Source organism: Arachis ipaensis, chromosome B2, assembly GCF_059453495.1.
Source record: "Arachis ipaensis isolate K30076 ecotype BB chromosome B2, ASM5945349v1, whole genome shotgun sequence".
NCBI classification, from domain to species: domain Eukaryota; kingdom Viridiplantae; phylum Streptophyta; class Magnoliopsida; order Fabales; family Fabaceae; genus Arachis; species Arachis ipaensis.
Window position 1 is genome coordinate 10,201,104 of NC_142437.1, and position 19,728 is coordinate 10,220,831.

A 19,728-nucleotide genomic window follows, 5' to 3' on the forward strand; every position below is an offset into this window, starting at 1 on the left:
TAAAAAATTTTATTCTAAAATAAAAAGTATACAATACTTTATTTTTTATATTTGTATCATAGAATATTGAGTAATTACAATTTTGCATGAAATTTAAATAATTAAATAGGACTATAATAGAAAAAATATATAAAACAAAAAAATCTTATCAAGATTGAAAAAGGAAGAAAAAGTCTTAGTTGTTTCATTATCAAATTGTCAATTATTATTTTTAGAATAGAATTTTGGCCACGAGTAGATCAAGTGCATTCGGATTTTATTATCAACAAAAATACTCTCAAATAATTTTAAAATGTGATAAAAAAAAATCCAACATTAAGTATGTATTTTCAAAAAATATCTTAGAGATTGAATTATTTTGATGTAGTTTTTTGCAAGCATGATTAAAAAAATAAGATATTTCTATCCTTAAAATTTGGTGATTTTTCTCTAAGTATATATTTTTTTGTGATTTTTTTTCAACAACCAATAATACTTTTAAAAAATCACAAAAAATATATACTTAACGAAAAATCACCAAATTTTAAAAATTAAAATATCTCATTTTTCTAATCATACTTGCAAAAAATCGCATCAAAATTCAATCTCTAAAATATTTTTTGAGAAATACATATTTAATATTGGATATTTTTGTCGTATTTTTAAATTATTTGAGGACATTTTTGTCGATAGCAAAATTTGGGTGTATTTTTGTCGGTGACAAAATTATTCGAGTGTATTTTTGGTAATTTACTCTTTTTTGAAATAATGTTGCTATTTTCTAAAATAATTGTTGGTGGTTAATTTGAATAATTCTGTTGAATTTTTTCTGAGTTAATTTCTTATGGATAATTTTTTTGGGCTGTATATTGAAGATGGAACAACCACAAACTGATCAAAGATGGATAATTTAGTTATAAATTTTGATGTTTGAAGTTATTTGTAACTTTTAATGATAGATTATAGATAATTTATTATGCGAAATTGTGAAATTTTGGATTTTATTTGCTTAAAAATATTAAATTTAAATATTTAAAATTATATATTAAATTTTTAATAATTTTATTTTATATTTAATCGTACCATTGAATTCTGGTTGAACTAAACCAGTCACTTTACCAATTTATTGATTGGATTGGTTTATATCTCGCAACCTTGATCTGATTCGGATTACAAGAATTATAAGTAAAATACTGAGATTCAAAGTTGATACGAAACCCGAAAATTGATCAGTCGAACCAAATTGAAAAATTGATCGATTTTTGTTAAAGCCAATAAAAAATGCCCTTTCTTCTTTATTTCTCATTGAGCTCTTGTCAGTTTCAACGTTCTACCCTTTCACACTGTGTTGTGAAAAGTTGATCAATTCAGGAAAATAAAAGAGAACATAAATTGCTGTTGCTGCAATATTTCCTAAAACATGAGTTGCTACGCTGCTGCTACAATATTTTTTAACTAATTACTATAGACGACGAAATGAGCACTAAATTTAGAGAAAGCTATATTTGAACATTGGACTAAGTTTGAAGCTAAAAACTAAATTTTTTTTTCCTACTCATTTATAAGATATATTTTTTTATGAAGTAGCATATCGCAATAGACACTGGCGGGAGAACTTTCATAAAGAATAGGTATTTACAAGGTGTTTGAAAATCCTTGGAATTCAATTTCCACCCACATTGAATTCCATCCTTTGAAACAAAAAAAAAAAAATAAATTAGTGTAAATGGAATTCAATTCCACTATTTTCTTCTAAAATCAATTCTTATCTAATTGAGTCTGATTTAAAATTTCATTCTATTAGTATTTCACTTAAAATGTAAAATGCCCAAAATATTCATGTGACTTAATTACTTTTCTTTTTACTCATTCACTTTTATCAAAGTTTTTCACCTCCCAACGTCACCTTCACTCTTCTTCCCTTCCATGCAGACGTGCTTCATTTTTTCGTCGATCTACTAAAATAGCTCGTCGTCATTTTGAAGATTAATTTTTAGTTCAACCAAATTGTATAGTTGTTCCATCAAAAATTCTTTATAAAAAAGGTTTTATCCATATTTTAAGGTCATTTTTAAAAGATAAAATTCATTTATTATTTTGATATATATTTTTTGGATTTTCAAATGGTCATATCACTAATTTTCGTTAAAATTTTTAAAATTGTGTCAGTGCTATAGATGGAACACATTCGTATTAAAGATTCAAAAGAAGATGTATCAAAATATAGAGGAACGAAAAGTTATCCGACAATAAATGTATTGACAGCTTGTATATTTGACTTAAAATTCTCCTATGTGATACCTTGGTTGGAAGGCTTGGCTTCAAATTCACAAATTTTAGATAATGCACTAAGTAAGGAAGATAACCAAATTGTTCTTCAATGTATTAATTTTCTAATAATTTTTTATTTTAAACATTTTTCTAGTATTAGTTAAGTAAATAGTTTAAATTCTATTTTTAGGTAAATTCTGCTTAGCAGATGCTGGATATCTGCTGAGGTATAATTTTATCATTTTATATCGAAGTACTCGATATCATTTAAAAGAATATTTACGACACCCTTCTGAAAAAATTTAAGACATTCACCATTGCGCAATGTAATTGAAAGAACTTTTGGAATTGTGAAAAATAGATTTTCTATCATAGCAAAAATGACTAGATATGATGTAGACATTGTGAGCATAGTTGTTATAACTTGTTGTATTCTGTATAACTTCTTAATGAATTTTGATCCATACAAAGAACTTATTACACAAGTTGAAAGGAATCTCAATAATAGTGTGCTTGAACGAAATTCTACAAATGTTGAAATTGTTAGAAGTGAAGATGGACGAATGAGAAAAATTTTGGGAGATTCTGTAGCCGCACAAATGTGGAATGATTATATTATTGAATGAGTTTTAAGTCTTTTTAAGAGACTATATTATTATGTATTTTTGTATTAAACTTGAGTTTATGTATCATTTGAATTATTACTTGTTTATACAATGACCATTAGTTTATGTATCGTTTGATGTTTATTTTTAACATGTCATATTTTTAATTATTGGTGCATTTTATGATATAAATTTGTTATGAATATAAAAATAAGTAACAGTATGAATACTCAGAAAGTTATTGATGATGAAGTAGGAAATAAACCAAATGCATATTTTAGATAAACTATAGACATTGATGATTTGTTACTTGAAGTTCTCAAAAAATAAAATAATAAGGGACAAAAGGAAGATAGAGCATTTTTAGCGGAAGCTTATAAAAAATAGTAGAAGAAATTAATGAAAAAATTTTCTCTAAGTATCAATAAGACCAAAGTATAAAATCGTTTAAAGATTCTCAAGAAACAAAAGGTAGTAGCAAAAGAATCTATTCTTAATATATAAAAGTAGGTACATAGGTTTACCCTCATTACTTTTAAGTTATTTTTCTTCTTCTACTTACGCCATGTCAGCACTATCGCTTACTTGGCAAAATTTTAGAATCCACCACTAAAATCTTGCCAAATTAACTTTTATTTTCAAATAAAAAAACACAAAAAACAAAACCAACAACTTAACTTTTTCCAAATCAATCCTTATTTCTAAAACAACAAAAACACAAATTAACATTTACCCAAAAAAAAAGCTCTGAAAAGCAAAAGAACTTATTACCTTTCTCATACTTCTCGAAACCCTCTTCCTTTTGGCACCTCTTCCGTACCAAAATCCTATTTCCTCCATCCACTTCTGGTCCTATGAGCCATTGTTTTTTCCTCAAAACAAATTGTCCATCGTGATGTCCATCCCCGGCGGAGCCGCATTGCATAAATTGCAGAAACCAGGGCAAACTCCATTCCTCCTGTTGTGGTTTTCTTGCCGGAGCTCGATTCTAGGTCTCAGACCAACGTCACCATTCGGCGCCGCCAACGTAGGAAATTCGTCCCAAGTATCTTCCTAAAGATTTTCAACTTTGCCATTTACTCTTCTCATTCTGTTGTTCAATATCATTTTCAATAATCCTATTTATTTGTTATAAATAATATCATTTAAACGGTTCTATCTAACAGTCAGAACCAAAATTAATGAGCATTTAAAATTATTGCTCCCTGTATACTATCGATTGCAATATTTCATCATCAAATTATAAATTGTTATTTTACATGTGGAGTACTGCTTCCACAATTTACATTTATGTGTTTCTCTTTTTCAAATTGTTATTCCACTTGTGCAGTATTGCTTCCACAATGTACTTAGAATAGATTATCATTCTTTGATCATGTCTTATTCTCTTTGTTGTAGAAGGATTTGTAGTGTTAATAACATGGGAAGAGTTAATATCCAAAATTGCTTTATTAAAGAGGAGGAGAGCAATCCTTTCAAAAAAAGGAAGACAAGAAAATATATTAGCACTATCGCTTACTTGGCAAAATTTTAGAATCAACTACTTAAGTTGTTGCCAAATCAACTATTATTTCTAAATCAGCAAAAAATAAAATATACAAAAAATATACAAGTAATAGAAATATATGCAATTACCAATGACAATAATTGAAAATTAATAGTATCTAACCAAATTTGTAACCTACACGAATTAATATCCCTATATTTATTGTATTTTACCGTTATAAACATTACAATAAATTTATAACCCCAATAATTAATTTATTAATTTTTATAAATAACTCATTAAATGTAATAAACAATATTACAAATGTCATAATAATCTATTGATCATAATAAATTTAATGTTACAAATATTCAAATTTCATATTATTTGAACTACTTATATAAGTCTCTTATCACTATTTCTTCAAATAACATCAAATTTAGCACAAGAAATTTATTTTCGCACAAATAAAGAAGAGTTTCTTTGCTTAGAAATGATTATATTAGAAGAAAAGGTACAAAACAAACATATTTTTTGTATTTTTAAATTGAACATTTACCAATACTATTTTGAATTTGCAATACTTGAGACATTGTCTAATAGAGTGGGTCAAAGAAAAATATTAACAGGTAATTTCACTTTATACTATTTCAATTATCCTTATTAAAAATAACTTATTTAATAAAAAAAATTCTACACATTTTTGTTCTTTTTATTGTAGATGCTATTAGAAAACTGCATGCACATCAAGAGATTAAGAAAAAACAAAACCATACAAATTCAATACACATCTATATAAGAAGAACATACATGCAAAGATGGAACAAATAACACGATAGAAAGTGCATACAACTCAACAATTCATAAAGAACATGCCTTCACAAGAATCTACGAAAGAAAAAGGACGACTAGCGCCACATAAGGAGACTAAATTTATCGACCAAAACAAATGCAAAAATCAAACCACCAAATAAAAATGTCATTTTGTACAATTCTAACATTCAAATCTTTTGTACTACAAATTATTTTAAACAAAACACCTTTTATATTTAACTTTAATTTACACATTTAATTTAATTCTACAAAACATAGCCATTTTTAATATTTATTATATACTATCATTAATTTATTGTCCGCGCATCGCGCGAGTCTCATTCTAGTTAGTATCCAAAAATAGAATAGGATGGAATGAAACTGTTAAGACAATTGAGGTTACTTTAGAAATATGAAAATCTTTAATAAAAATATATATGACACTTCTATTTAATATTAATTTTTTGTTAGCATTTATACGTATATGTTCTAAATATATACTAAGTTATAATTTTTTTTTTTGTTTTCAATCTACTCCTAAACCGAAACAGATTAAAAAAAAACCTCTTTACACTTGAATATTCTTAGAGAGATATATGAGAGAGATATAGTAACTAGATATTGAAGTGAAATTGCTAAAGAAAGATTACGAAAATGGTCATAGAAGAACATCAATATTAATGATATTGATGAGATGCAAGTAAATAATGTAAATCATTTGGAGAGTTTTAATACTTTTGAATATGAAAATGAAAGTGTTCAAGCAACTCCAACTACACAGGTTTTATGTGTCACTCCATCTGTTATTGATATTTCGTCTTTCAAAAATAAAAAACAAAAAATAAGTGATAAAAATTGTTACTGATACTTCGTCTTCCAAAAATAAAAAACGAAAAGCAAGTGATAAAATTTCATTAGAACTTAAAGAAGTTTCTGCAGCAATAAAAAAATTGCACAAACTATTATCACTACAAAGTTTTATATTTGGCAAACTTTTAAACTATTTGAAACAATTCGTAACTTGGATGTATAAAAATAATAATTTTTTTGAAGCTGTTACGGAATTTGTTGAAAATTCTATTTTTATTAATTTTTTTTTGGATGTCCAAAAGACTTGCGCTTAGGATGATTGCGTACCAAGTTAGGTAGTTTCATGTCTAATAGTTTCACAAAGTTTTTGTAATTTTTAAAGTAGACTTTGAGTGATATTTTTGTGTTTTTTATTTTGATAAATAAATACTGATATTGCACGAGTTTATTTTTTTAATTTTGATTTAAAATATTTGTGAGTTGTTAATAAATAATTTAGTTTATTTTTGTGTAAATGCCTTTACTAATTATGGACTCTGATTTCAGTATTCTACGTATCTTATAAAGATGAAAAATAATATCTTTTATTTTTTTTTAAAAGAGATAAACAAAATTTAATTAAAAAATAATTTTTTAATTATTTTATATAATTTAATAAATAAATGAATATATTTATTATGTAAATATAATATTATATTAATAAAGGACGAAGATGTTTATTATAAAATTTTAATCTATTTGATAAATATTTTAAATATTGAAATTTAATTTTAATTTTATATTTTTTTTTTGTGACTGAAATAAACTAAACAAAGAAAAACAAAACAAACAAAACAAGGACCTGTTTAAATAGAGGGACAGTCCCGTTTAAAATTACTCTTAAACTCCTCCCAAGGTGAAAGAAGCTCCACATGTGAAAGTTGTAACTTGATCGCCATCTTTGCCATAGTATCTGCCACCGTGTTTGCATCTCTCATAATCAAACGAAAGTCAACACGCCAATTCCAATGCATGATATCTCTTATTTTGAGTACCAGTGGATCAATAAACCCAAAACCATCTTGAGTAACAAGATTAAATGCTTCCACACAATCCGTCTTACAAATAACATCTCGTTGACCCACATCCCAAGCTAAGAGATATCCTCTCCAAATGGCAAACAATTCTCCTTGAAGAATACTATTACTCTCAATCATTCCCAAACACCCCCTTTGCCAACTCCCATTACAATCTCTAATAACACAAGCAAAACCAACACTATCACCCGAACCAAAATAACTAGCATCACAATTAATCTTAAAAGTACCAATGGATAGGGGATTCCAAAAACCATTTAGAGTAGAGGGAAGGGACATACGTTGTAATTCAAAAATATTCCTAAGCTCCTTTTCTGAAGTTAATGCCAGACAAATCACTTTTTCCGAATGCCAAGTTTCGTGAGGATTAAAGATGTCATTATTCCTTGCTCTCCATATCCACCAAAGTCCCGAAAAGAACTTGAACGGATGCTCTCTGCTATGATACAAGAACCAGTTCTTCAAATCCAAAGGATGACAAGAAATATCCAACCTATGCCAAACAAGCTGAGCTTTTGGACAATCTCGAATACAATGTAAAACCGATTCCTGGCTAGAAAGACATCTTGGACACCTATCCGATGACGACATCCCTCTTCTAAAGCGAAAACTTGCAGTAGGAAGAGCCTCCTTAAGACACAACCAAGCCAAAAACTTATGTTTTTTTGGAACAAGCTGACGCCAAAGCCAAAGCCAATTCTCCTGCTCCTCCCAACCAAATAGCTGCTTACACAACCACAAGTAACCATTGCGTGAGTCATAGACTTTGGCAGCAGACCCACACCAATACCAACCCACTTCCGGACCTGCTTGTTCATCTGGATTGTAAGAAAGAATATTACCTTTCAGATTTTGAGATAAAGGAGAATAAAGAGTATCCAAATGCCACCTACCAAGCGACCAAATATCCTGTATCCGGAGATTCGAATCAGAAATGTGAACATAATCCATCTCATTAGATAACCGTCCTTCTCTCCTCCAGCTAGAAAACCAAAAATTCTGGTTCAAATCTCCAATACACCAAGCAAACCCATCCTTTAACACTTTCCAAGTCTTGCAAAGACACCTCCAAATGGGAGAGTCCTTGTTCTTAGAATAACTAAAACAGTCATATATAGATGATCGGTATTTGGCATCCAACAACTGGACCCATAGCTTGTTTGGCTGCTGGAAAAAAGTCCAAACTAGCTTCCCAAGAAGAGCAATATTTACACAATAAGGATCTCTAATTCCCAAACCTCCATATTTTTTTGGAGTAACCAGTACCTTCCAACTAACAAGATTCAATCATCTTCCATAAACTTGTCCTTTCCAAAGAAAATTCCTCATCATAGACTCCAATTTAGTAATGATTTCTTTGGAAAAAATAGAGACATGCATCTGGTACGTGAGAATAGCGGCTACAACAGAATTAACCAAGCAGAGTCTACCAGCCCGATTGAGTAAATTTTCTTTCCAGCTTGCTAGCCTACTCCGAATCTTATCCAGGACACCATTGAAAGCTGAACGAGTCACCCTAGAATGGCTAAAGGTAACTCCAAGATACCTGCCCAAGTCCTGGACAAATCTGATAGAGGATACCCCAGTAAAAACCTCTTTCCTTGTTACAGAGACATTCTTAGAGCAAAGCGCTTTAGACTTCTCCACATTAATCTTCATCCCAGATGCTTTGCAAAAAGTCTCTAAAACCAACATCACATTTTGCACTTGTCTCTTTGTAGCTTTACAGAATAGAAGCAAGTCATCCGCAAACATTAAGTGGGATATTCTTGGTCCCCCTCTAGAAATAGCAACCGGCTCCCACAAGCCCAAATCAACCTGATGACTAATAAAGCATGCCAATCGCTCCATACACAACACAAAAAGATAGGGTGACATATGGTCTCCTTGTCTAAGACCTCGACTAGGAGTAAAGTCATTCAGACGATTTCTATTCCAAAGAATAGATAAGGAAGAAGCAGTGACACAATTTATAATCAAATTAATTGTAGGAATAGGAAAATCAAAACTCTTAAGGGTATGAGCTAAAAACCTCCAGTCAACTCTATCATAAGTTTTCTCCAGATCAATCTTAAAGGCCAGTGTGCCTTTCTTTGATTTAGTCTTCTTCATAAAGTGGAGAACTTCTTGAGCAATAATGATGTTGTCAGGAGTTCCTCGTCTCGAAATAAATTCTCCTTGAAGCGGGCCAACAATCTCCGCAAGATGAGGACGAAGGCTATTAACAAGGACCTTTGTGATGATCTTGTAAACTACATTGCAGAGACTAATCGGCCTGAAATCTTTCATAGATACCGGTGATTCAACTTTTGGAATAAGAACCAGTAAAGTCTCCAACATTCTCGGATCAGGAGTAACACCGGAGAATGCCTGCTTAACCATCTTCCAAACATCAAGACCAATGATCTCCCAATATTCTTTGAAGAAGAAAGCTTGAAACCCATCAGGACCCGGAGCTTTAAAAGAGTTCATGTGAAAAATAGCTGTTCTGACTTCCTCCATAGTAACTGGTGCCGTAAGATTATTGCAAGCTTCCTCATTCAGAGAAGGAAGAGGCACATCACCAAGGCAACCCAAATCAACATCATCCAAATGACAGAATAAGCTTTTATATTAAGACTCTGCTTCTTGACTCAGAACCTCTGGATCAGTTTCCCACACTCCATCCTTGAGAAAAAGGCCATGAATCTTATTATTTTTCCTTCGCGCAAGAGTTTGAATATGAAATAATCTTGTATTCCTATCCCCGAACTTTACTCACTGCTCTCTGGACTTTTGGAACCATAGGAGCTCTTCTTGCACTAGAGTATTATTATAATCATCAAGTAACTGTTGTTCTTTCTGACGCAAATAAATACTATCCACCACTTCCAAACGCTTTTGTAAATAATTAATCTGCTGCTCTAATTCACATTTCTTAACAAAAATGTTACCAAATACTTTCGAGTTAAACTCTAGTGAATTCTTCTGTACTTTCAAAAGCTTGCCATGAATCCCTCTATTACCAGACCACCATGACTGATTCACAATATCCCTATACCCAGGATGAGTAGCACAAGCAGCAACAAATCGACCCGAAAAGGTCGATTCCCTTTAAGTTGAGGACGACCTTTACAACGCACCAGAATAAACAATAAAATTCAATTCTAAATTGAAATTCAATTTTTAATAAAATTTAATTTAATTTTATATCATTGAAAATATTCAAACAAACGGTTATTAGTTAGTATATAGAAGTGTTTGGACATAGTACTAATGTTTTAGGATTCTTTATAATAAATATTAAAATATATATTAAAAAATTATTTATTAATTATTTATTGCTAATAAATAAATAAATAAATATTATCAAAAAGACTTCTTTAAGAAAAAGACGAGTTCTTTTGGTTCTCTTTTCTGCATCTGGTGCTTCCGCAAGGTGAGAAACTGGATTAATTACCACCGCCTCTTGTTTCATATAATCATGTTTGCTTATATCAACTTCGTACTGTTGCTGATTTTGCAATTTCTTGCTTGCTAATTGAATTTGGGAACGCAAATTTGATTGTTAGAATTGTTGCATCTTCGTTAGGCATATGGTAGCTTATGCAAATAGCCACACTTTCACCAGTGTCCCACACGCTGTCCGGCAGAGGAGGAAAGAGAAGGAGTTGTATAATCGATTGGGGAGCAAGGGCATCATCAAGCGGAATGACCCTCACGTTTGCAGGGTTTGTGGGAGAAAGTTTTACACTAATGAGAAGCTTGTTAACCATTTCAAGCAGCTATACGAGAGCGAGCAAATGAAAAGGGTGAACCATATAGCATCGGCAAGGGGGAACCGAAGGGTGAAGTTGGTGGCAAAGTATTCGATGAAGATGGAGAAGTATAAGAAGGCTGCAAGGGATATTCTTACTCCAAGGGTGGGGTATGGTTTGGCGGATGAGTTGAAACGCGCAGGATTTTGGGTTCAGTCCGTGTTGGATAAGCCACAAGCTGCAGATCATGCATTGGAAAGTCACATGGTGGATATGATGGATCATAGGTGGGTTGAATGCATAGTACTTGTGTCGGATGATTATGATTTCGCTAATGTAATAAGGGAAGCGAAGCTACGATGTCTAAAGACAATTGTCATCGGGGATACTAGCGATGGTGTATTGAAGAGGATTGCTGATACCTCCTTTTCTTGGGAGGAAATCCTAATGGGGAATGCTAGAAAGGAGGCTATATCGGTTGTTGAGAACTGGAAGGATGTGATATTTTGAAAAGGTTAGAGTGGAAATACAACCCAGAGGTGGATAAAAGGAAATATGATCCGGCTGATGTGGTTATTGAAGAATCAGAAGATGATAATATTGAAGGTGTTTGTGATGATGTTTGATGGTGACTATAAGGATGATGGAGGTTATTGGTGGGAGTTAGATTCCAATGAAAATGTCACAAATGAACAGACACGAAAATCATAATTGAAAATGAGGTAAAATTTTCTTACTCTTTTAATTTTCTTCTCATTCTATTGTTTTTTCCCACTCAATTTTTGTAACACCCTACCACACAAAACTTTACGCTTAAGTCGTAAAACAGAGGTGATGTGGTATTACGACCTCTAAAATAAAATGAGTACATATAATAGCAGAAGAGTTATAATATGCTAGGAGCCTTGAAGAATAGGGGAAATAAAAATCGCGAGATAAAAGCGCAACGCTCAAGGAACGAGTTAACTTGCATGCTAAGAAAACCGTAACTGTCAAACATAAGATAACAGAAGTAGGAATAGAGTGCCAAAGATACAAAATAACAAGCTCCTAACTCAGCCTGCGAAGTCAAGACTGGCCGGAGAATATTTACACATATATACATACATATCCAAAACCCAAAAGTACATACACACAATCCTGCCTCTCCATAAACCTCTAAGAGGATCAAAAAGGACAAGTTATGCGGAGAGAAAGCTAAGTACATATATATACATCACTGTACAGCAAAACTATACAACAACACTATCCAGTAACCCCTCCGCTTTATGAGTCCAGACGACTAACGAGATGGCTCCCGACCTGCATCTGAAAATCAACAACATAGTATGGAATGAGAACCGGAGGTTCTCAGTATGGTAAAGGTGCCACACACATAATATATAAGGTCCTGAGAATGCCAGAGGCAATCCTAGAACGCCGACACTCAGATTGTAGAGCTTAAAGTATTAAACAGAAGCCATAAAAGGTGGTTTCCTAAAAATATTTAATCCTAACTTAACTTAACCTTAAATCTAAGTCCTATACTGCCATTCCTCCATACCTCCAATTCCATCATGCATTTTCACAGACAAATAAACAGACAAAGGCAAACACAAGAATGTTACAACTACTGCAGGTAACAAATACACATTTAGCATGGCAAATACAAATAGGCACACCCAATTAGAGCACAAGCAAGTAATTCAAGTAATATGCATATGATGCATGCCTGTCCTATGGCTGATGAGGCTCATCTGTCAGTTATCCAGCCAACCCGACAAGTCTGAATTGTCCTTAGACTGTCCCCCGACGTGCATCCCCAAGAGTCTATGCATAGATTTTTCTCAAATAATCAATATTGCTCAATGGGGGTAACATTCCCGGGAATTTATATAGTGCCCGGTCACACTTACGTCGTAAGGTCAACAGAGTATCGAGTTTTCAACCTGGTACACGTGGTGGCAAGCCACGGCACTTAATCCAGGGAATCTCGTATCTCAGATTATTCAAATTCATAAGCCATATAAATAATTCAATTATAATTCATCAACATCAACATCATTCTCAATCGCATTTCATTCATCATCATACATCAATCATATTCAATCCTTATCCTTCATTATCACACCTCTCATTCCGTCCATCAATAGTTCCAATTCAAAACATAATTCATTCTTTTCTAAATGAATCAAACTTAAAACATGCTCATTTTCTTAATAACTCTAAATCAAACCATGTAACCTTTGAATCTAAATCTTTTTAAATAATCATATAAACAAAATCTCTAATCTCTAATTTTTATAAAATTTCGGCAGCATCTCCTCTAAAACTCGGACTTTGCCACCCTGTTCGGGTCCAAACCTGTATTCTTTTCAATTCAACATTTCCTTCCTCATTATCATAACAATCTCCACAAAAAATCTACCTCAGATCAACAATTAAACTCATACAATATTCAAATCCAACAACCAAAATTCAACTAAGAGTCATAGTTCACAAATCCTAGGCTTTTAACACAAAATACCTCAAATCAATAATTCATCGAATCGTTAATTAATCAACAAGCACCAAACTAACCATGTTCATCAACAATAACATTCAACCATAATTCTCTCCAAATTAACATAACAACATTCACCATCCAAAATTAAAAACTAAATAAACTTCAACCAAATATATTCATCGACAAATTACTAAACATTAAACATACACCTGCATTCCAACTTATCCAATAGTCATCTAGTCTAAGTTTTCACAGAACATTATATATTAAATGTAAGAAACCTAAACCATACCTTAGCCAATTCCCAAGAATTATTCCAAGACAATTTTCCTAAAAGAACACAGCCCTCAAAACCTCAACTAATCCACTTCCTCCAAGCTCCAGTATTCACAATTTCAAGCTCCAATTATTTATTTACAACCTAATACACATTTATAACACATATATACCCAATTTAATACTCAAAGCTCAAATTAAATGAAATTAAAATGGAATTATGATTTTCTCACCTTACCCAAACTTCACATAAGCAAGAGTGAACGTTTTTCTCAAGCTAATTGGATCCTAAAACATCAAAGAGTAAAGAAATTTAATACCTCCACTTAATTTCCCAAAAATTGGGGAAGAAGAGGCTGAGAATAAAAGAATGATTTACCTATGAAATTGTTCCAGTAGAAATGTAGAGCTCAACACGGTGGACGCGTGGCCACAAACGGTGCGGCGATCGGAGCTCGGACGGAGGAGTTACGGCAAATTGAATTTACCGTAAGGGTTGGAAACGTTCTTCGTTTCTCTCTTCCCCTAAATGTGTTTCACGCTGCCTCTGCTGAATGGGGAAGAAAAGAGGCTTGGATTCATTAAATGCTGGGCCGGTTGGGCTCACGGGCCCGGTTTGGGCCCGGTTCAACCGGTTCGACCCGTTCGGTCTAATTTTGGACCGATTTTTTTCGAAATTGGTGTCAAAATTCTCGTTTCGACGAGCTCTATCCTAATTTAATATAATATTTACATTTCTAATCCTCCTTATTAAAAACTAATTTATTGACTAATTATTTACTAATTTAACTAGGGTTTACAATTTTCACTTATAATTTGTAATTATTTTCTTAATTTTATCCTCAATTATCTTATTCCAAAATCAAACTCATATTAGGAGGGTGGCAATTGCAGAAAGAAGAGAAAAAGAACAACGGGTGGTAACTAAGAAGAAATAATTAAGCAAACAAACTATTTGGAACCAGGAGGAAAGATTGGAAAATAAAAAAAAAGGTTTCTGTGTACTGTGGTGATAAGTATATGATACATAGCATAACTTATTTATAGGTGAAAACAATTAAGGTAATAAATACATAATATTTTATTATTAACAAGAATATCATGCTAATCAATATACAAACCAGTAAACATGTAATAAAATCTTTTAATTACAGGTTCATTGCTTGACAAGTGTGTAGGTTCATTGTGTGACACGTGGCATTGAATCCTATTGCAAATACAAAACCAGTGAACATGTAATATCCATCGACAAAACCGGAGAACGCATGTAAATATACACAAATATATAGTGACTGATTTTTGGAGTCAAAGAGCATTTTTGGTCCTCAAACATTAATAAGAAAGTTAAGTTGATTTTGTTGGTAAATCTGGATTTAGTTATCAACCTGTTATGTATGTTACAGGCATACACACAGTTGCTAAAATGTTCACTCTTATGATTCCAGTTCTGGTCAATTTGGTGTGTCGAAGTACAAATTGCCCTTCTCCAGAACTGGCTTCGCTTTGACAAGATACTAAGCAGAAAAATTTGATTGTCTGGAACCTTTTAAGCTAATCCTTTCCCGTTATGCACATTTTCTATTTTTTAGAGTTTCTCTTTTTCACTGAGCATTCATGTGTTACTAATGTAGTATGTAACTCGTGCTTTAGGTACTGCATGGTGCTTTTTGCAGGCATTGCAGCTGAAGCTCTTGTTTATGGTGAGGCAGAGGGGAGAGAAAATGACAAAAACCTATTCAGAAACATGTCTTCTTTTAGAGCCCCCATTATCTTTAGCTGAGGTATCTCCACAGTGCACAATCGATGCCCCTGTTCTGATGGTATATGTTCATACGTGATACTGAAATTTTAGCCTTAACGTTCTTGCCTCGAGAAGATGTCTAATCAAGCAAGATGGTCGGTTTTACAATCTTATAATTTGCTCAAGTGGCACAGAGCTGCGCACCGAGCTGCCATTAAAGTGTTGAAAAGTGGTGCCAGTCTGAGTATAGTAATTAGGAGGATTGAGGAAACTTTGTATTGCCAGAAACGATCCTCAGAAGTTCAAAATTACAGACAAAAGCATTTTGTGTATTCAACTTACTTACAGGGCCAACATCTCTTCTTGTCTTACAAGTATTCATTCACAATGGCTTTATTTTAATCTTACAAGTACTTTGCTTTGTTTATTTTCTCGTGCAGGGTTGTTACAGCTGATCTGAAGTGCAGCTGGTTTTACTGGTCTGAGTATAGTTTTCAGATGTCCCTCTGTTGGACCTTGTATAGGATGAAAGAGTGCCATGCTGCAAACAAATGAAGAATTTCAACTTCAGCAAGTGACCTCTTTGTTCACTTCAGTGTTCACACTGAGACATGAGCCATTCCAAAAGTTGCACCCCGCTTGGCTAAATAATACTTGGAACAATATTTGATACTTACAGAGAAGTAGCCAATAATTTGGAGCAGTTCTTAAGGCTTATTTTATTTCACCAGCAATATTGGCCGTGGGTGATATCAATCACGGGTTTGTTTGTAAATAACTATTTAGGATAACTATTTATGTCAGTTGGTATTTCATAAGTTCGTGGACATTAGGTATGGGAATCTTTTACCCCTAGTTAGAACTTTTCGTTTTCCCTGAATTAATTTTTTCTTCAAACACATATTATTATCGGCTAAAATTTTCTGCATTGGCACATGGTAGTGGTTACAGTTGCTAAATGTTGGGTTCAGGGGCTTTGATGTCTTAGGATGAAGTTCAAAAATTAGAATTGAGATGGATGGCATGGCATGGCAACAAACACTGCAAGTTGTGTATTGAAGTCATTGAAACAAAGTAACTTTCTGTTGCAAACAACCTGTAATTCCCATATTGTCATATTGCTATGGAGTTTGTATATTATTTAACCTTTTTTATTTTTATGTTGGCCTACATTCCCTTCCAAAAATACATTATTTGAGCTATGAATTTAATTTTAATTATGTTTTATAACTAACTAGTACTAAAGACTTGATATTTTAATTTAATTAATTATTAATATCATGAAATTATTTTAGTTAATTTATAGTGTAATTACGATGGTTCAGCCTTCAATACGTTATTTGAGCTATGAATTCAATTTTAGTTGTTTTATAACTATCTAATACAGAAAATGAGTTTTTATTTTTATTTTTTGATATAGTGAAGATATTATAAATTGTTATCGGATATTAAATTTAATTCAATCTAATCTTAAATTTAGACAAAATTTAATAATTAAACAAAGATCTGATATAAACACATAATAATAAAAAAGCTCTACAACCAAGTTATTTTAACCTAATTAACATCCATGCGCCAATAATCCTAACTAACTTCTTTTTTAACGTTTTCTTCATGATTTCGTTGCGTCTTTTTTGCTCTTTTTTCCTACGTTCTCAATTTTTTTGTTCTTCTCTGTATTATCGTTTTCGGTCATTGTTTCGTTTTTGAAATCAAACATTGAGAACAAACAATGTATGATGCAAGTTCGAGTGCATTGAACCAGGACGAGTTCGATGATGCAAGTTCGACTACGTTGAACCACAGTAAGTTGGAAGATTTTTTCAATCGAATATAGTCGACGAGGTTTGATTGAGAGAATAATGTAGTTATGAATTTGATTAAGGAAGTTAGTGTTGATAAAAATCAGTGTTAATGATTAAGGATTTGAATTTGATTAAAATTGATGAATTTTGATAAGTTTGTTTTTGTTTTGGATTGGTTTGTGAAGATCAGTGTTACTGATTTGGTATTTTGTATATTAGATTTTGGTGTTTTCAAATATGAATAATAGTGTCGCTGTTGTCTTGAGTTAATAATAGTGATTTATTGAATAGTTTTTTGTATTATTTCAGTTTGATGTTGATGAACAATTTGTTAAATTATGAATTATCAATTCGGAGATTCAATATAATAAGATAGAACTTTTTGTTTTAATTTGAATGACATTCAGTGTTATTTGTTTAGTATAATGAAATTGATATTTACTTTCTATGTTGTATTGTGTGAATGACTACTGAATTTTAGCTGTTATTATATTTGTTGAATAGTGAATTTTAGTTTTCTACTATTATTTTATGGTAAATAATTTTGAGTTTTAATATCAATAATTTTTTATTTTTATTAGAATGAACTTTGGTGTTGCGGTTGTATAATTTTGGTATTACATCATATTAAACAATTTATTATCCATCATTTTTTATCAAAACAGTAATGTAGAAATTCCTAATATCTATAAATGGCTATTTTTCAACATATTTATAAAAAAAATAGTAATCATAAAATTTAAAAAGAGAAGTATTTTTAATGCATTTATAAAAAAATAGTATCCATAAATTCAAAAACAGAAGTACAATGTTCATCATATTTTATATTTCCTGATAAAAATTTACAGAAAGGGCTTGTAAGGATAGCAGATGGCTTTGATAGTCTTATTGCTTCAGATTTTTCAATGGCTTTATCCTTCAATTTATTTGTTTCGTCAAAGAGAACCCGTGAAGCATATTTTTTTCTAAAATGGTCAGCTTGAATCTGCAATTGAAAGAAAATTATTAATCCGTTTTAATTTAGAATTAGAAAATCAACTATGTTTAAATATACATACTTTTTTCCAATTTTTTCAAATATATTTCCATCTTTTATTTTTGCAGGATCAATGAGCGCCAACCATAATTTCATAACATATAAGCTGCAGTCGTAGCTAATAAGCAAAGATTAAATAACTCAGTAAAATATGTTGAATCACACTGAATCTAAATCATATAAGAAACACTCCAAATTCAAATCTGTGATATGAATGACACTGAATCTAACTCATAATAAAATCTGAAATTTACAAATGATCGCATCAGAAAATTCATCAACATGACTTAAATTATATAAGAAACAATACACCTACATAAAGACTCCAAATCCAAGTCTATGACATAAATAACACTCAATCTAACTCATAATAAAACTTGAAATTTGCAAATGATCACACCAAAAAACTCATCAACATAACTTAAATCATATAAGAAAAAATATAACTATATAAAGACTCCAAATCTAAGCCTATGACACGAAACACACTAAATATAAATAAAAATAATACCGAATTTGCAAATGACAATACAAAAATCCTCATCAACATGGCTTAAATTATATAAGCAACGCTACAACTATATAAAAGCAGAAATGTATGATTTAGAATCAAATTACCTTCAATAATATTTCGTGTTTTTGCCTTTGAGAAATACACGGAGAGCTTCGCTGAGAGCTTCATCATTTTAGTCTTTCGTTCTGCTTGAAAACTAGCACAGAGAACTTTGTAGAGAGATTTTTTTAGTCAATGTTATCGTTGATGATTAAACCTAGGACAAAAAGTTTCGTGAGATTTTTCGTTCACTATTGTTGTTGTTGATGATTCAACCTAGTACAAAGAGTCGTTTTAGGTTCAATGTTAAAATGAGGATTTAAAACGATTTTTCGTGTTAAATAAAAAGCGCTCTTGGTCCTCATCATTTATTTTCATTAAACATCAAATAAAAGGCTAACCACATATTTAAAATGTATTCGATTTGTGTTTTTATTTTTTATTTTAATTTTTTATTTTTTATTTTTAAATTTATTAAAAAATAAAAATAGAAGGTAAAAATAGAAAATAAAATTTTATTATTTTTATTTTTTTTACAAAATCTAAAAAATAAAAAATATTAAAAATAAAAATAAAAATAAAAACACAAATCAAACGCCTCCTTAGACTTCGTTTAGTTTTGAAAAAAGAATAAGATAAGATACTGAGATATAAAAATTAGTATTGTTATATTTTATTTGGTAATAAATTAAAATATATAATTTATTTTATATAACAAGATGGATAATTTCTACACTTGGTTATATCAACTGAAGTGATGAACAATTTATTTTCAGTGATTTCAACTTTAAGCAACAGGATGGAATATTGATTAGTTTCAGGCATGGAATAATGACAGTTTCTAAGTCAGTTTCTAGAGGTGGTTTCAGGCTTCCATTTCTAAAAGAAGTCATTGTTAATGAATGTAAATGCATGACAAGTTTGTTTCCCGCATCAGTTTTCAAAAACAAGATACAAAAATTAGATGTGAGAAACTGTGTCAAGTTAGAGGAAATTTTTGGAAAATATGAAGTCTTAACTGCAGGGAAAGACAATAATAAAGAGCTTTTGATGTT

The 19,728-nt window shown here is 31.2% G+C and overlaps 2 long non-coding RNA genes and 1 other non-coding gene across 3 annotated transcripts; 1 reads left to right on the plus strand and 2 right to left on the minus strand.

Moving 5' to 3' along the window:
- Positions 1 to 10,612: 10,612 nt before the first annotated feature.
- On the plus strand, positions 10,613 to 11,488 carry LOC107624836 (uncharacterized). The gene has a single exon (XR_002357056.2). It is a non-coding gene; the product is annotated as an uncharacterized LOC107624836 (transcript).
- A 310-nt stretch (positions 11,489 to 11,798) lies between these two features.
- On the minus strand, positions 11,799 to 14,080 carry LOC107624843 (uncharacterized). The gene is made up of 4 exons (XR_001616980.3): positions 13,918 to 14,080; positions 13,772 to 13,826; positions 13,555 to 13,683; positions 11,799 to 12,085 (listed from the first exon to the last, which is right to left on the minus strand). It is a non-coding gene; the product is annotated as an uncharacterized LOC107624843 (long non-coding RNA).
- A 3,742-nt stretch (positions 14,081 to 17,822) lies between these two features.
- On the minus strand, positions 17,823 to 19,321 carry LOC148573010 (uncharacterized). Its single transcript, XR_015905125.1, has 2 exons — positions 18,739 to 19,321; positions 17,823 to 18,069 (listed from the first exon to the last, which is right to left on the minus strand). It is a non-coding gene; the product is annotated as an uncharacterized LOC148573010 (long non-coding RNA).
- Positions 19,322 to 19,728: the final 407 nt, after the last annotated feature.